Source organism: Sipha flava, unplaced genomic scaffold, assembly GCF_003268045.1.
Source record: "Sipha flava isolate LNK unplaced genomic scaffold, YSA_version1 275_pilon_pilon, whole genome shotgun sequence".
In the NCBI taxonomy this organism is placed as follows: Eukaryota; Metazoa; Arthropoda; class Insecta; order Hemiptera; family Aphididae; genus Sipha; species Sipha flava.
This window is the reverse complement of record NW_020272940.1, coordinates 1,080,195-1,099,670: the sequence shown is the minus strand read 5'-3', so window position 1 is coordinate 1,099,670 and position 19,476 is coordinate 1,080,195.

The window sequence follows — 19,476 nt, the reverse complement described above, 5'->3', positions numbered from 1 at the left end:
TGACGATAGTTAGTTACTCATGTATTTTAATTAATCATTATATTATTATTGTAATATGTTTCTAAAATTACTAAATTTGGCGTCAACGACTATCGGTCAATGTTATCTATTTAGCTACTTAATTATTTTTCCAATGCAGCTCTATCGGGCTATTATAATATAATATAGTATTTTTTCCGCTATATTTTTTTTTTGAATTTTGATTGTATAAATTTAAGTTCATAAAATTGTATATTTTTCATGCTGAAGTGGTATCACTTATACAAGGATACTGTTTTCAGTAGCATCAAGTAACGTAAAAGTTAATCACGCTTTATGTTATAAAATAATAAAGAATTTAATATCTATCATCCGATAGAGCTGTATTTGAATTTTTGGATATAAGTATGAAAAAAAAAAATTAATTATAATATAAATATTAATAAAATATATGGGAATATGAATAATATAATAATGAAATAATATGAAAAAATAGAAATGGATTTAGTTTACGGAATCGATACTATACGAACGCAGACAGTTTTACTAAGATTAAGTTACTGTATGTATCTAAACTCCTGAACAGTGTTTGAATGTAATGGTTATTTGTATAAAACATTGTTTACCGTTTCAAATCACGCAGAAACGAGAAAGGAACACAGTACAACGACAACAACAAAAGTGTCACGGGCGACCCTCGGAAAATGTTAAAACATATATATGAGCTTAAAAATATAGATTTATTATGTAGGATTTGAAGTTAATATTCTTCATTTAAAACACGTGCTTTTATATTATTTTTAGGATAGGATTGAACATGTTTAGGAATTATATTTGTTCAAGGAAATAACATACATTCTATGCCACCATTCTATCTTTGTTTAGCAGATTTATGTGATGTGTGGTTATCTAACGGTGGGTAAGATTCGTAGTATGATGGCGGCCGGTGGCACTACGTTTTTCGTACTAAAACTTGGCATTGAAAAAAAACTGAAAACAATAAAATTTTCCTTGCAGTGGGGCTGGAGTGACATCACCCCAACCCCATTTATAGTATTTATTTGATAACGGAAGAACCAAGGTCATACAAATTCGAAACATTGTCATACATATTCATATACGAATTTCGTACTAAATATTGGTGAAGAAATATTAAAAAAAAATTCTAATATGATGAGGCTGGAGTAAAGTGCGGCCAGACGGTAATATTTGGCCATCAAAATGCCCTCCTCTATGTCACTGTTTCGTGATATTTCGTCTTGATACCGAACCAATATCGTATACATGAAAATGTTAATATATTTATTTAACTATTTAATTAATCAAATGTTTGAACTTTTCTCATTTGATGGCTTGTCTGCACACAAAATACTTACGTTTGAAAAAAAAGAACTATGCAAATCGGTCCAGTACAACTTCAGTTATAACCATCTTAAAAATCGCCTCCTTTTAAATAATATGATAAGTATCGAAAGTTACGTGAAAAAGTTAAGGCCCGAAAATTTTCACCGCCCAAGAGGAAAACTCTGAACTCCGTATAAGATTTTTTCAAATCAAAAATACAATGGATTCGAAACTAAACTGTATCGAATAAGTGACATTTTGTCCCGTGCTGTATGTACATTGGCGAAACAACTTCGATTCGCTCGTGTGCCCCTATAATGTTTCATCATTACGAATTGAAAAAAAAATCTCCTACACGAGAAAAGTGTTTCGAGTGAGTTAAGAGTAAAACTTTCTACTTGCCGAAAGACGAACGCATACAATTTTAGGTTGTCAGACGAAAGAGTCTCACGTTCCAAAGACTGTCGTTGCAGTACGGAAAGTCCGGTTCATCCGTACCGTTATAGTATGTCCCAGTCAACCGTTTTCAGAACCGTTCGACCCACCGATGGTTATTATTAATTGTTACTGTTGCAGTTCTCCTCGCGGGCTTACACGCGTGCTGGATACCGGGTGGCCCCTAACGGCGTCCCATTTGGTTTTGCTTAGCCGGTGAACATGGAGCTGCGCCACCCCCTCACGGCCGGCAACCCCCACAGCGTTCGACGGAGTTGCGGTGAACGAGATGCGTTAAAAGCGCCCGTAGGTAAAACGCGAGAACAATGGCACCGGTCATGGATGAAAAGGCTACCACCGACAACGGTCCAAGAAGATGTCGTCACTGTTGTCGACAAATTGGGGTGGGGGCGGAAACAGTCGTGTTGATGACAGTTTAAAAACAGCCACGCGACGGTGCACTGTCTCCTCTTTTCGTTGTCGCCAAACTGGCGGACGGCCAAACACCCGCCAAGGTGTGTAAACATATCACTGCCGCCGCCGCGGTTTAACTGATCGTAAAATAATAATACTGTCCAAGCACAGCATACATAGGGGCGTATTTAGACTTACTTCTAGGGGGGGGGGGGCTATTCAAATTTTTCTTTAATTCAGGCTCAAAATGTATGAGTAAAATTTTTGGTGATATTTAAATCAGGTGAATTTTTAATATTTGTGGTTTTTTTTCTTTTTAATCTAATAATCTTATCCGGATCTACTTACAATGGACTTTTGTATAGTTCTTTTTTAACACCTATCCGTGTTTTGAAAGTTTCGCTTGTGTTTTATTTGATTCTTCACTAAGTATGGACCAGGGATTAAATCAAAATAATATATATTGTTTACCGTTATGAGACATTTGAACGCTATTCAATTTAAGCGTTTAAACGTAATACAAATTTAAACGTTTAAAGATTTTTCCTTTTACCGTTATCGACAATAAAACATAACGAACAATTTAACGTTTTGCGTTATTTAAATTAGTGTAAAATTTGAAACGTTTTCAAATGTAATATTTAGCAATCAATACTATGTAAAATAACATTACATATTTTAGATATTTTATTGTATATGAGTATATATTACCTTTAACCAGTAGTGTATTGGTAAATATATTTATAGGTATCCGCACTAAAAAAATATGGATATTAATCCTAAAATAAATTGTCTTGCTTCGCTCGACAGTTGTTTTCTGTCGATACATTCGAAAAAATTTAATTAATCCTTTGTAACTACATATTTATAACTTCTATTAAGAAAATAAAATATAACACCACATGATAACATTTGCAGTACGTTATAAATTGCATGATGCAGATTTATGCACCATGGGCTGAATGTTCACACTCCATACTATTTTATTTAACGTTATTTACTATGGTTGACAAAATACATTAAACACAGCTTACACAGTAATCTTCAACAGCTAAATATTTCAATCAATTTCGTGGTTCATAACAATTTTTTCCAATGAGCTATTAAATTATTATTAGTTTTTTTTTTATTATTATTATTATTAGTTTTGTTTTCGAATTATTTTAGAAGCCTATACCCGTAAAATAATATTTTACATCAGGTATACGCCGAAATTCGAAAATCTGCTGATATGTATATGCCGTATACCTGTGTATATGTACCAATACTCCCCTGTTTCTAACGACATTTTCTTTTTGTAATTCTCATGACTCATAACTTATAAATAAGGCAATCATATTTGTTGTATAACAATAATAAAATGCAAATACCAAGTAAAATATGTATTTATTTTCAACTTATGTATGGTGTATTACTTCTAATGTTTCATCGGTGTTCATCGACATTATTTTTGATGAAGCAGGCCATACGGGTTCTGCACTGACAATGTCCAACATTCAGTAAGCATATTTATAAATTATAATTGGTAATGCTTATTTATATTTTATTAGTTGATATATTTATTGCTGTTTTAAACATCCTTTTTATAAATATTTTATTTAGATTACCTAGTAATTTAAGTCAATTTTACAAAAATAACTATGTTCCAAATCTATTTTACTGATAGTTATCGTTTTCTGTTATGTTATTCGATATTAATTTTAATCGTTTTTTGTTCTATTTTGTTATCTGTTATTGATTTCAATTGCTTTTTGAATAGTTTAACGTTATATTTATAATATTATAAAAATGTTTTGGTGCCCTGGTATGGACATTAAATATTGTTATAAAATGATCCACATTAAAAAAATTTGAAATGTTCATCTCACATATGATCGATTCCTTAAATTCGGATTCAGGGGACGATCACCCCCTTCGCCACCCTCCTAAAATACGCCCCTAAGCATACGTGCAAATAAGGTTCGTACGCGTCCGCACAAGTTCACGTACACTCATTACGGTTTGTACGTTGTATTGTGTACAGTGGTGGATCCAGGATTTTATTTAATTTTTTTTTAGGGGGGGGGGTTGAAAAATGTTTTCCCTTGGGATATTTTTTATAAAATTGCAATCAGTGATTAATAATGAATTAAGATAATAATAAGTAATATAATACATTCATTTAAATCTAAGACAACAATTATCTTGTATGAATAAAAATTCCCCTCCCTCCGTGGATCCACCACTGATTGTGCGTGAAAATGTACTGAACGATCGTCCGCCTGCTCTTGTACGAACATGGACAGGGAGGAGAGAGGAACCGAACGTTAGCGGACGGTTGCAATGTGCGATCGAAACGAACAAAGAAGTTAAGTATAGTATATCGAATCGAATAAGACGACATATTATTCTTACCATCCCTCCGGTGCCGTTACAAACGGGTTACGTTGTACTTTTTCCCTTATCGCTTATTTTGCATACCCTACATTGGCCCTGTCGGTGTTCCTGCCGCATATCGGCTACGTGGTGGTGGCGGTGAGGTGCCGGGCTGAAAGAGAAAAAAAAATAATAAACAATGAGGCATGCGTTTTATTTTTTTACGTGACGCACATTACGCAAGCGTACTTGTTTGAAACGTATCGATGAGAGTCGTACAGTAGTGTGGTGGAGATCAAAGGTGTAGGGATCGAAAAAAAAATAAATACCGACTTTCGTGCTGTAGCAAAGAAATACCGATGATATATGCTCGTGAAGTTTTACACGCTATACGTAAGAGTAGGTGTACGGTTTTTTTCTTCTTTTCTCCTTTTCAGAGAACAAATTTATACGGCACGAATTCTGCACTATTTGGAACGAGTGTAGTGAAAATAGTCGAAGAGCATAGATGTGAAGAGTAAAAGGAAAATCAATGTGATCTCGAGTAATGCGGTTCAAAAATAGCAAATGATGAAAACACGATTGTTGTCAAAATCCAACTGAAGACGTATGGAACACGAATATCATAATCTCTCCAACTAAAAAACAATATCAAAACCTGTATCGAGTACGGATATTCGATTAAATTTAGGGATGATCAAGACGAGAACAAAACATATGATCAAAAATCTTTGAACGCAAAATGATATTGTTTTTTGGGCGGGAATTAAAATAAACGGAACGTTAACTATTCGGGTTTTAAATATGTCGCAAATAAATTATACGTTCAACTTCAACAACGAGAACTCATCAGTTAAAATGAATACAAGTTAATAATATCTACACTTTTAAACAATAATATTGACTAAATTGGATTATGTTGGAAAGCAAATACGCATCGATGATAATAATGTGTTACCAAGGTATGGCTATAAGTAAAAAAAATATAAAACAATGCTAATCAGTATTCCGAGAACTAGGAATACAAGAATAAATTATTCGTTGTTACTATCGAGTAGTACATTATAATTTTTTCTATTCGTGTAACCGGAGGACAAATTATAGTAATAATATGATATTATATTTGGGCCAGTTAATTTATTAGTATTTATCGTTACACTAATGAAACTTAATTGAATGCAAATAATGATTGATGAGTTGAATATAGTTACTGATTAATGATTGACAGTACTTTACCATTGAATAACTATATGAATAGTTTTTGGATTAATTTCCCTTTACATCAATTAAGAGTCAGATATTAACTGCATAAAGAGACAAGTACATTTTCGGATAATCTAAATCAAATCATTATTTGCGTGCGTGACAGTTAATAATTGTAGATAATGCACATATTTATTGTGCTATTTACATGACTTGTGTTATTTTTCTGACTGCGTTTATGATTTTAACAAGAAGTCTTTTGATTATAATTATAGGAGGTTTTTTACTAGAAATGTTTTTCAACTAATATTTTTAAATGGTAATTTTTTTAATTTATCGATGAATTTCTGAATAATTGAGGAAACCATAACCAACAGAAAATTAAATAAAACATCAGCCATAAAATTTCGAGTTTCAAAATCGACAACGTCGATACATTTTGTCACGATCTATTCCATTACAGTATACATAGAGTATTTATATTAGCATTTTACCGTTATTTTAATATTTTTAAAATATCTTTTCGAAATTTGTGCTGTACATGCACATGCAATTTTTGGTAAAAAATTAAATTTACTTCATTTGGTTCTACTATTATATAAACCATCTTCAGATATATAAAATAATCTTTCAACTTTTGTTTATGTTGGTTTTTTACTTATAATCAAAAATTAGTTCATCTGTTTCAATTTTTTTTTATTTAAAGTTTTATTTACTCTTCCTTGTATTTCACTAAACCATGGATCGCCCCCTCTTGGGCTTTGGTTTTTTTAAATTTATATATCGCTGGACCAACAATATCTATTAGCAAATTTTATAAAATTATTATAAGATATAATTTATAATTCAATTTATATCAAATATATAAATGCTATATTGGCTATATTTTCATCCCCCCTCTTGAAAATCATGTATAACCAAGACTATTTTAAAATAAGCTCTATTAACTAAATTCAAAAAATTAGATAAGATATTATAGTTAGTGTAAGCCAAATTTGAGGAAAAATAAAAAATTAACAACTTACCTGTAAACTATAAGATAATATTATACCTCAATTTATAACTGGATTGTTAACAATTTGTTGATGTCTAATAGCTTAGGTTGATTGAAACAATTTATTATGTTCGTGGCACTAAATTTGGATTTTTTTTTATAAAAATACCATAACTATTCATTGAAGAAAAACTGTATTAATAGGCTTTGAGCATCAATTTTGATAGCAAGAGTAAGTTTTTATTAAATAAAATAAGTTATTGATTTTAATTTTTTTTCCTATAAAACATTTACGAGTGCTAGTAATTTTTAATTCATTGTTTAATTTGCCACGTTTTTCAATAGAATTTAGAAAATTTGTTTTTATTATCAGTGAGTTAAAAGTCACTAACATTTTCCAAGATTATCATTTTTATTTCTATTCCTTAAATTATAATTTATATCTTCATTTAGAAGTTAAATGTTTACATTTTTTTCAACAGTTGAAATAATTTTAAAAATACCTTCTTTTTTTGCATTAGTTTTTTGTTTCAAGTAGTTGTGAGTTGTTGATGTTCAATAGAATTTAAATGATTTTTCATGTTATTAAATCCAGTCACTAAAATATTATTCTCCAGTAGAATAAAGTAGCGTTCATTTTGTAGTGATTCTCCAAATAGAAATGTAAGCAAATATATAATTTAGGTATAAATTATCTTCAATAAGAAAAAAAATATATATGGAGTAATTATTATTTTTTTGTAATAGAAGGATAATAATTTTTTACCTTGTACATAGATTGATTTATATCTTCGTGTTTATCCTATTAAAAAAGCAAATTAAGAAAGGTATTTTTTTTTTTAAGTTTTATTTCTTTTGGCCTATATAAATACAAATAATATAATACATTTCTTCTTCTTCTTTAAAAAAAAAAAAGCCTAATACTGTTGAGTTGAGATCTTTACTTTATTTAAATAAAAGTTATAAAAAAATCTTACAAGGATGACTACTAGATAAATTCATCTTCAAATATTTATATTGGAATAGATTTAAAACAGTGGTTTGAATTAAAACATTTGTTTTATCTTTTATCTAATTATATTTTTATAATTAATGTATTTTACGTACATTTATCACTTGAAAAAAATTTGAATTTTTACGTTGAATTATAGTTTTATGTCATTGAATTTATAAACACATACAAATAAATATTGAGATACAATTGGACTTAAGGAATTAATAACACAATAATTTGATTTTGATATTCATTGTGCTTTATTTAATTTAAAGTTATACTGAAAGTTTTACTTTGTAAAGAAATCCAATGAATGGTTTGAAAAAAATAAATTCAATAGAAAGTATGTAAATAAAATATATTTGTTTAAGCGTTATACATTATAAATGATTTTATCTTACCGGTAAGTATTGAAAATTTGTATTTTTATACATAAATATCTTTAAATGTTTTACCTACTGTTAAAATATAATAGTATTCTATAATATGTAACAATATTTTATTAATTTTTAATAAATATATATTTTTGTTTTAATTAAACAACTTCGCTTTGTATATAAATGTGCATAAATACTGTTGGCTAAAATTTAATAAAACTTGTTAAAGTTTTTGAAGAGAGTTTTCGTATTTTAAACATTATTTGTTTTATTATTTGATATATAACATCAATATAAATTTATCATTGTGAAACTAACATTAAAATTGAAATATTTAACTAAAATTCTATGTTATTACGTTATATGTTCAACTTGGAAACAAGTTGATTGGCTTATTATAACAGACCAACGGTTGTACAAAACTTATGCTATATTAATTGTTATGTTTTGGTTACACTGGTGGTTTTCAAATATTTAAAATAAATTGATAATTTATTTTGCTATCCTTCTACTTAAATATTATGTTATTGTTAAAACTTATGATTGCATCGCCCACGGGTAAAGAATAATATTTTATATAACATAATCGTACACATTTTTGCAAAAAGCAACTAGATTTTTATTAAATTATGCATAAGACTATAATTGATTCAAATATGTTTGATTTTATGCATATTCAAACCACCGGACCAATGTGGTAATTCAAATGGAATATGTAATAATTTCATGTGATTTGCAATTCGATGATATATCAATAAACAATTTTATTTATAATTCGTATAAATGTATTTTGTAATAGCTAGCGATTGTAAATTAATACACTAATTAGACGATTTGTATATTTTACACTGCCATTTGAGAATACGCATAGCATTTGATCCATATTAACACGACACAAAAATAATAACTGACTTAATAATCGAATTCGGTGAATTTAATACTTTATTTTTTTTAGCTTTTCAGATCAATAAATCAACATTACGTATCGAAATAAATAGCTTTCCATTTGTATTTAGTCTATATTTTACAGATTTTAAGTTATTAACTTAACCTAATCTTTCAAGCATTAAAATTTGTATTCCTTGCCGATCGTTGATAATAATAATTGATATGTTGATAGGATGAGTATGTTAAGGTCAATGAACTAGAAATAAGTTCAAACATTTTTTTAAAAAAAAAAAATGAATGAGTTTTTTTTAAATTATCTCAGTTCAAAATCAGACGCCCAAAAATTTTTCAGCTCATATATTTGATTAATTAAAATACAACAAAATTAGGTTATGAATATTGAGATCACCGAATTTTGATGGTCAAAGGACTATATTATTTCTTGAAAATGGACACTACTGAACGCTAGGATGACTGCTAAACTCCTGGTTACATGGTTGCATATGAGTCAAGTGTTAGGATTTACCAATGGTGATCGCAACGATGTCGATCTAACAGTTGATCAGTTTCCTTCGTGCACGGGTCCATGGTGGTAAAACAAAACGACTAGTAAAATTTAATTGAATAATATTTAAACAATAATTGAAATGAGATGTGAAAATTGATTGAACTATTGTGATTGGAGAAATAATATAATTGCACAACAAACGAATGCGCGTGTGTTTAAATCATTGGTCTATACCTGGAATTCGACTCAAGGGAGAGTGTGGGCTTTCAAAATGATAAAATGAAATTACTTTGTGCTACCCTACTACCCTTACCTAATTGTACACCACTTTTGAAATATAATGTTTTGTTGTAATTATTAGATATTACATGCATAAAAAAAAAAAAAAACATTAAAAATACACGTATTTCTATAAAATTCTCAACTAGTTTTGAGCACGTTTAAATTGTGTAACATGTTTTTTTTTTTTTTTAATTTAATGAACCTTTGTCAATTAAACATTAATGCTGGACAATTATTAATAATTCATCAATAGTTTATATATGATAATAATATTTTGTAGCTAATACAGTAGATAATAATATTAAAGATTGAATATAATTAGAATTAATTAATAATTTATTGAAAAGTGATTATTGTTTTTTGAGATATCGCTGGTGGGTTTATGGAAGATTAATTTTATTTAGAATGGAGGTAAGAAAAGATATAAGTGGGTTTGTAAATTAAGTGAGATTTAGAAAGAATTATTTTAACAACGATTCGATTACAAAAACATTATTATTGTTATTTACAGAACCATAAAGGGCATGAAGCATGAGCATAAGAAGTGGATTTAGAATTATAATTTAAATTCTTATTTAAAGGTTATAAAGATTTGGATTTTTTTGAAATACGATGGACACTGGATTGATTTTAGTGAAGAACTTTAGACTATGAACAGCCTTTGGAGTTCGCCGTGTGATTGCTTTCACATAAGGCTGATTGGGCATCTTCTATCTATACTGCACTCGGAAGTGTGTTGATCGTTTTTTTTCCGGGGGAGATTTTTCTTTAAAACTTATTTCACAATTCAAATTTAAAAACCAAATTTAGAGTATCAATAAATTTTTTAATAATAAATCTTACAAAATTAATTAGATAAAATATCTACATATAAATAGAAAATCAAAAGGTACAATAAATAATATAAAAAATTGAAACTAATAATTAATAGCACAATAATATTAAGATCATCTCCAATTTACATTTTAAAAGGTTAATGCAGATTTAAATTTTTTTTCTGAAATTTCGGGAGGAAGGTTAAGGCACAGCATGGACGGTGACTGTTAAGGTCTGACAATTGTGACATTAAAGTAGTTCAGATTGACTTTGTACGAATTTTTGATTTCAACCGGATTATTGAATAGAGATGAAATATTAAAAATGTCGTTGATATTTTCAGCAAATGTGTAAATGTTATCTAAAAACGGAGCATATATTGACATAGGACACGTTCGACCACTCAGTGCTGAGTTAAAATGTTAAGCGATTATTATTACATAAACATGAATTTTTAACAGAATAGTTAAGTTTTTATTGCCAATTCATTATTCTACGATAAAAGTGTGTTCTTTAAGTAGGTACCTACATTTCTGTTTAATTGCATATCACATAATATACCAACCATAGGCGTGTTCAGACTTCTATGATTGGGGAGGCCAATCATAAAATTTAAATTTTTTACTTACTACTGCGATCTATAATCTCTATCTGTATTTGTGATTTATTTTTGTTGTATGGAAATTATATAGTACCTGGAATTTTTTCACCGCGACAAATTAAAGAGCTTATTGATTTTAAAATTGGTTTCAACTATTACAATTATGAAATAATAAATAAGGCCTATTAATTAATGTGCTACTTAGTTATTTTTTTATAAATATTTTACCAACTATACATCAACCTTCTCTAAATATCTGGTTGCAGTTATTACACAATAAACAGATATTTATCAGTTTGGTTAAACAAGTAATTTTATTAAAATATTACAAGTAATAAAGTTCAATAAATTTAAAATTTAAATTTACTTTCTACTTAAACTTACTTACGGTTACTGTTTCAGCCACGGATATAAATACTATATATATCCGTGGTTTTACCATTATAAGCCAAGAGGCCAAGAACGTCGCTGGGGAAGCCGGTACCCACCCTGCCTCTCCTATAGATACGCCTATGATACTAACATTGAAATTACAGTGCACATGTTTTGACGGTTTTAGTTTGACAACTGAATTCGTAGAACAAAATAAATAATTGTGTATCTAGGTCATAGAGTAATATAGAGGCGGCGTTGTTTATTCATGCTGTATTATTGGACTGATGGCAAATTAGCGATTATTGACCCCAATTGGTAGTCAATTAATTATGATATACACCGTTAGGTGGCAGTGTTAAAATATCAAACGCTGATATAAATCCATAAAATTGTTTATTTCTTTTAAAACCGAAGTACAACTCTGCGTTTCAATTTTTGTATAATTCACGAAGTTAATGCTTTATGACTTATGTTTATACTTTTATCTGTGTTTTTTTCAATTTAATAGTAATAGCCCTTTATTAGACCATGTAACATTCCTAATTAAACCAATCTCTTAAACTTATATAAAACTTAAAGTTAGTCATTGTTTAAAAAAATGTAATGAAAAACCATCCTTAAGAACATGGTACAATAAGTTGATAATTTTCAGAGGCCAGTAAGCCAGTAAAATTCTAAATTAATAAAATTATTTAATTGTAGCAGATTTTTATTTAAAATTTGTACCTAAATAGTAATAAATAAGAATATTAAGTGAAAAATCATTGTATTATTATAATGTTGAGAATTTAGATTACTGGATAGTGAATATTTAATATGTATACATTTAAAAATATATGAAAGTTACAAACATTTACATTATCTATTTAAGTTTAACGTCTGTTTATTAGAATCACTCAGTTAGGCAGACTCGACTCAAGGGGTAAGCGGCATAGGCCCACGCCTAGGTCCGCATTTAAAAATATTTGACGTAGTACTTAGTGTAAACTCGGTGTGCAATAGTGTGACTTCCACAACTATGTGATATTCTGTTTTGATCTCAAATGTGACCTCTCCGTTTTATATCCGTTAGCCATCTTATGAGCATCACTAAAAACTGATCGCAAAAAAGACTTCCGTACGTAGACACATTTAGTTTGAACATGTAATGTAAATTATTAATCTGTATGCGAAGTACTGTTTGGGTCCCGAAATTGATTACACATTTCAATTTATATGTGTCATTACATGAAGTTCAGGATAATCTAGTTACATTAAGGACTTCCATGCGTAGTTCAGTTTGTAATGAGTAATGACCATGTTAAGCAAAAAATGAAAGACCAAAATATATGTATATAACGTTTTCTTGCAGTCAATTTTTTATTATTTATTATTTATTAACGAAACATAATTTGAAATACCAAAGTTTTTTTCTGCCGGACCCCTTAGAGATGATAAAAATGATCGCGGACCCCTTAGTACAAATAAAAATTAAAAAACAATAATATATTATAATACTTTGTAAATTTTAAATTTACTTTCTCGGACCCCTCCGGTATACGTGCGGAGTCCTAAGGGTCCGCGGACCACAGTTTGAGAAACGCTGTTATAGACTATAGTAATAACTAGGGCTCGGATTGCAATGCAATTGCATCTTTTTTTGAGATGTCTTATGCGATGCTTTCCAAGCTACAAATTTGTTTCAGGTACTCCGTGTTCTACCCACAAACATTTTTTGGGACAATTTTTGAATTTTTTTACATTTTTAGCGGATTTTATACTTTTTAGAGCATTTTTTGACGTTTTTAATGCATTTTTTTATTTTTTAGGACATTTTTGACCGGTTTCTTGTATTATAACTAACTTCAGTTGATGTTGAGAGATTATTTTCAGTATATGAAAACTTATTGACAGACAACCGTCGATCATTCAAATTCCAAAACTTAAAAGAAATACTAATCGTACAGTACAATTCAAATATGTAATTTAATTTTTAATTCAATTTTTTATTTTATTTATTTATTTATTTATTTTTTTTTTGTAGTGTAATGTAAATAAAATTTTATCTTTTACTCATTTTTTAATAATAATTTGAATTTATTTAATAAATGATGCATTTTTTAATATTTTTAGGACATTTAAATCCGAACCCTAGTAAATGATACAAACAAAACCTGTCGTGCCTCTAACGATTATCGGATCATGGATTTTTGTTGAATTGGTAAATCTATATAAATTATCTATAAAATAAGATTATATTTTACATTTTCATTATGCCTATAATGACCATAATAGTTTGATGAACAAAGTAAATCGAATATTTATTGATGTGTTGTGTACATTGCGTCTGTATAATAATAAATTTTAAGAATTATCACGAAGGATTTTACCCATAACATATCAAGTTGTATCATTCTAATTGCCGTCTTTTCAAATATATTGATATTGTTATATATATATATATAATTACGTTTTTGTCGAATATTGTATATTTTCATCATCTTAACGGTCGCTGTCGAACTGAATACTTATGATTTGGTTATGGTTTATGATTTATTATTTTATTTTGTGATCGTTGCTCGCTATTTTATTACATTTCATTTTACGTTTTATGTTTGACAATAAAGTAGTAAAGTATCTATTATTAAATATGAATATATAATAAATTATATACCTAAATAATTTATTGAAAATTATTCATGGTAACATTATTATGGCATACCTATTATTCATTATAATATACCATAAAAATAAAAATGTATTGTAAATACAAGTATATTTACCACCAGTTTCGATATAAAAAACCATCACCGATTTATTTATAAACGTATCATTTTATAATGTTACACATATAATGTTTACTTTTACTTTTAGTATACTAACTTATTTATTACCAAATGTCTCGATAGGGTGTCTTGGTAGTATAGGTCTAGGAGTAGATATGTAGGGGGTGAACGTTTCAAATCTCGGCGAGTACGATAAATAAACTTAGGTTTTTTTTTATTTCCTGGATAAAATTATTGCGAAGTCTATGCGCAGAAAATGAGAAGTTCCATTTTTCTTTATGTACTAACATTATTAACTTCTCGATATGACATTATTGACTACTCATAATAATCACATGTTGATATCGTATACAGTAGCTTCGTTCAACCTGGCGTTAAGCGTCCATAACACATCTCTGAGAAGTCAACAGGCACTTATTCGTAACTTCTCAACCGTCAGTGTGACAACTATGCGACTACTATGCTATAGGATTTTGCACACCAGGAAGGGTGTCACAAAACATAAGTTTGCTTAGGACGTGTGTTTCAACACTTAAGCCGGGCCTGCTGTTAGGAGTCATTATGATTAGAACCATGAAAATATAGTCAATTATTTTTTAGGAAAATTTTTTGTTTGATATTTAAATTTCAAGGGTGATGAGACGACTTAAGTGTAGTGATTTTGAACTCAGATTTTTTTTTTGTTCTTATCACTCCAGGTGAACTGAGTTATTAAGTTCATTAAAGACAATGCTACATAAAAAAAATGTATATTACAATATTTCTGATTTTTCAAAATACTACACTGTAAAATCTCGTCCGTTTGCGCTTCAAAATTACAACAGAACGCTGTTTTTATGTAACTCTATGATTTAGGCATACATATTAGAATGATAATATTTAATGAAAATTTTCAAAATCTCGATAAAACAATCAAAATAAATTTCATTTAAAATAGATGGACTATAAGATATACTATATGTTTCCACGTACGATGGAATTGAATTGAAAAACTTTTATATGTGTTGGGGCTTAACTTCTGATAAATGTATTTCTGACCAAATTGATAAATTCTTTCGTTTTGTGTGGTCATCGTTAATAATCTCGTCTATTACAAGCTACTTGTCGTGATCCTTAAGATTTAATGAATACACGTGGTCGTATGTGTCCCCAATTTCATTCTAAGCTTTTCGTGCTCGTAACTATAAATGATAGCCCAAGATTTAAATTTATTATCTAAGTTATTTAAGCCAAATTATTTTCAAGCTCAACGAAATGTTATTTTGTATAAATTCTTATTTTTCAGATTTAAAATTATTTATCCGCATAAAAATCGGCTTCTCTCCATAAAAAGAGTTAAATAGATTTTATTGAAACAATTATTCATATACGTCAAATGTGACCAATTAACTATGAACAATCAACATTGATGCATTCGCAATATTATATGATTATTAAATTGAATGTGCGTAATGTACTATGAATTAGTAATTAATATTCTATGTATAGTAAACTTATAAAAATAGTTTCATGGCGTCTGTTTTGTCAATAATTAAGTTTTTATTTATATTTTTTTATAATATTATTTTCATTTCAATAAACATTTTGAGAATATATTTTAGCTTGTAAACAATGCAAAAAATAACTAATCCAAATAAATATTTTTAGTACGTTTTAAAAGTGATCGGTAAAAAACTAGTTAATTTTTAAAAATTAAAAAATGTTCAATCAACACTACGAAAAAAATTGAACGCATATCCTTCGAATACAGAAGATGATGATAGTCTATGATTATGTTTAATATAAATATAATTATATTTATCTAAACAGATATGTTTTTTTTATGGTAGCACACATACTCTTTACTTTCTAAGTAATTTTAACTGGTATAACATTAATATTTGTAATTATAAGTTAATTCATCGTTAATTGGCTTACAAATTAATTTATGTAAATAGAAAATCATATATTTTTAAAATAATTTATTTACTATGGCCAAGTTAATATTTTAAATTCTTGAATTCTCAAATTAAAATACATAGTTTTGATAATTAATCTATTTGAAATTCTATACAGTGTATAAAATAAATCTTCTTGTTTTGCTTAGTTTGGTATAATTAACCTTACCTTATATTTTTATTATTTCTACCTCAAACTATATTTTAATTAATTATTTTATCCAATCACATTTCATCTCATTAGGCAATAATATTATATGTGGAAAAACAATCACAAAATGTATATTAATTAATTGTTTTTATAATTTTATTTTTTTTTATTTTAAATAATATTTTTAAGTTTCCATAGCTTTCAATTTGTTTGTATTATTATGTTAGTCGACGGGAAAATCGATATTTCTGTCCAGAAAGAATAGCGTAGGAGCTAATCGACGAGAATAATATAATTTTTCAAAATAATGAATGATGAATGGTGAAATTCTATAAAAAGTATAAGGTAGCTATGTTCATTTATCATTATTTATGAAACTAAACACGAAAAAACTGATCATTAATATTTTAAAAGTAAGAATTTATTTTGGTGATTGTTATAAATATATCCTATCAGAGCTTAAAATTATTTGTTTTATAAGCCAATCAATGAACATTGTCAATATACTCACTATGATTAGTATGTACTTTGATATAACATTTTCATTTTTTAAAAAAAATTGGGAAAAAAAAGTTGTTGACACGAGTTAAAGCAATATCGACAAAAAAATGAACAGTTGTGACTATGTTTGACAATTAATATTCGTTTTGCTTAACATAATTTGGTATATTATGATTAAGGTGTAGGTATTATAAAATTTTGAACGTTGTCAAGGCTAAATATGGCAAAATATTTTCGAAAAATAAGCTTGGTGAGTAGACATTGGGTTTTAGAAAAATATTTTTAAATTTTGTTTATAACCAGTGTTCTAAATATGTATAATACATATACATTGTATATACTGGTTAATTTATTTTTATTACATAATAGTCACGAATAACTTTTAAGAAATATTAAAATACTTATTAAATAAAATTAGATTACGTACGAATTTTATATTTTTATTTCAATACTATGATATATATTTTAAATAACTACACATATTGATACATTTGAAGAAATGATCCGAAACAGCACCATCAATTTTTAACATTGACCATTATTTCCTTGCTGTGTTTATAAAAAAAAAACATAAATAATTTTTAATTAGTTAACAATAGATTCGGTATCTTATTTGAAGAGTGAAAATGTTTTAATATTTAATGAAAAAAATAAATTGTAAACAGTAAAATAATAGTTTCACTGTATTAAAACTATATGTACTGCAACAATCTTGTAATGTTAGTTGTAACTGTATGAATATAGTTTTGTCAAAAACTTAAAATGATAGAAACAATATGTTTTTAATATAAACAAATCAATATTATTTTGTACCAATTTATTCGTGATAGTTGTGTATGTGTGTGTATGTGTGTGTGTGTGTGTGTTTAATTAGTTCGAATTGCAATCTGTTCTAAGAAAGTAATAGATTTTGAATCAGAAAACAAGATAATGATGATAAAAATGTGATAAAACTGAAATTTGACCCGTGTCTGTAACGTAACATCAACCACGTGGATTCTGTGACCCTGGTACTACGACCAACACAATAACGCCCACCATTTTATATTTGCGCTCATGTTTATCGAGTACATTTTACGAATGCTTAGAATAGAAAAAATACGTATAGAAATGTATTGTTACATAACAAAGATCTATGTTATATATGCGATTATTTATTTTTATTTACACAAAAACACATTGTGTACAACACAGTATTTTGATTTGAAAATAATGACTATCGTTATTGCAACCATACATATATTTAAATTAGTCATAATTCGAAAAAATATAACTTTATTGTGCTTTTAAATTTATTTTAAAGCCAAGAAGAGAGATAGGCGATTCAGAATGACTTAATTACACTAATTTTTCGTAAAATATAATCTGTTATAATATGTGTCATGCCATATGACACAACTGCAGTGGCAATATATTCATCATTAACAAAATACTTAATACACAGCGGTTAAATATAAGCTAAATTACTGTAATTTTTTTATTTTCATATTTCTTACTCTATGTATCAATACATTTATGTTTATAGTTGAGTAGACAAATTCTCATTTCATTATTAGTTTTTAATTTATTTTGTTCCATATTATAACGTAATTCCTGTTATAATAACATTATTTGTTCAAATTTATCAACTGGTCCTCATTATTATCAATCAACTTTTTAATTGGATAAAAATTACATTGAAATATATATCTGCGTAATTTTCACGTATTTGTGTATGTGCACGTGTATGTGTGTGTGTGTGTGTGTGTGTGTGCGTGTGCGTCTACAAAAAACACACTTATATAAACAATTTGCTTATCGCAGTCTCGAATATTTAAAGTTTATATTATGTACTTTTGAGCCACTACCTGTATTTAAAATTAACTCATATTTACCATAAATTCAGTATATTTATAACGCGTGTGCGTTTATTGTAGCTAGTTGATTATATTATGCAAATTAAATGTTCATTATTGTATTCTTCATGCATTCATATTATGGTGAAGTAAAGAAAAGATAATATTCAAAATTTGTCAGGAAGTTATTATATCGGTGTACGAAGGAAATGAAAATGAATATGATTACATATCCGGTTTTTTTATTTGTTTGACGTTTTTTAATAACATATTCCTAAAATAAAAATATTTTATAAATTATATTTTAAATTTATTTGAATTTATAATTATAAACATTTGTATGTTTTTTTTTTTTTTTTTTTGTAATGCATACTGTGTCATTGGCTATTTCATAAAAATAAAGGTTATACTATTCAAATTTTACATTAAAATGTATGTTATCATTAGAGCCTAGATTTCTATTCAATTGCATATTTTTTTCCTTTCAATATTTTTGGATTTTTGTCAGTTATCTCCACGAATCATCATAATTTGAAGCTAATGGTGAAATTTTTTTTTGCATATTTCTACATATTTAGAGGTTATTGCATATTTTTGCATATTTTGGCAAAATTCAAAATTTATTGCATATTGAAGTGAAAATTTAAAAAAAAACCGTATAAAATAATATTTTGTCAAGTAGAAAAATTAAAACTAAATTTTATAGTCACTAAATAATAATT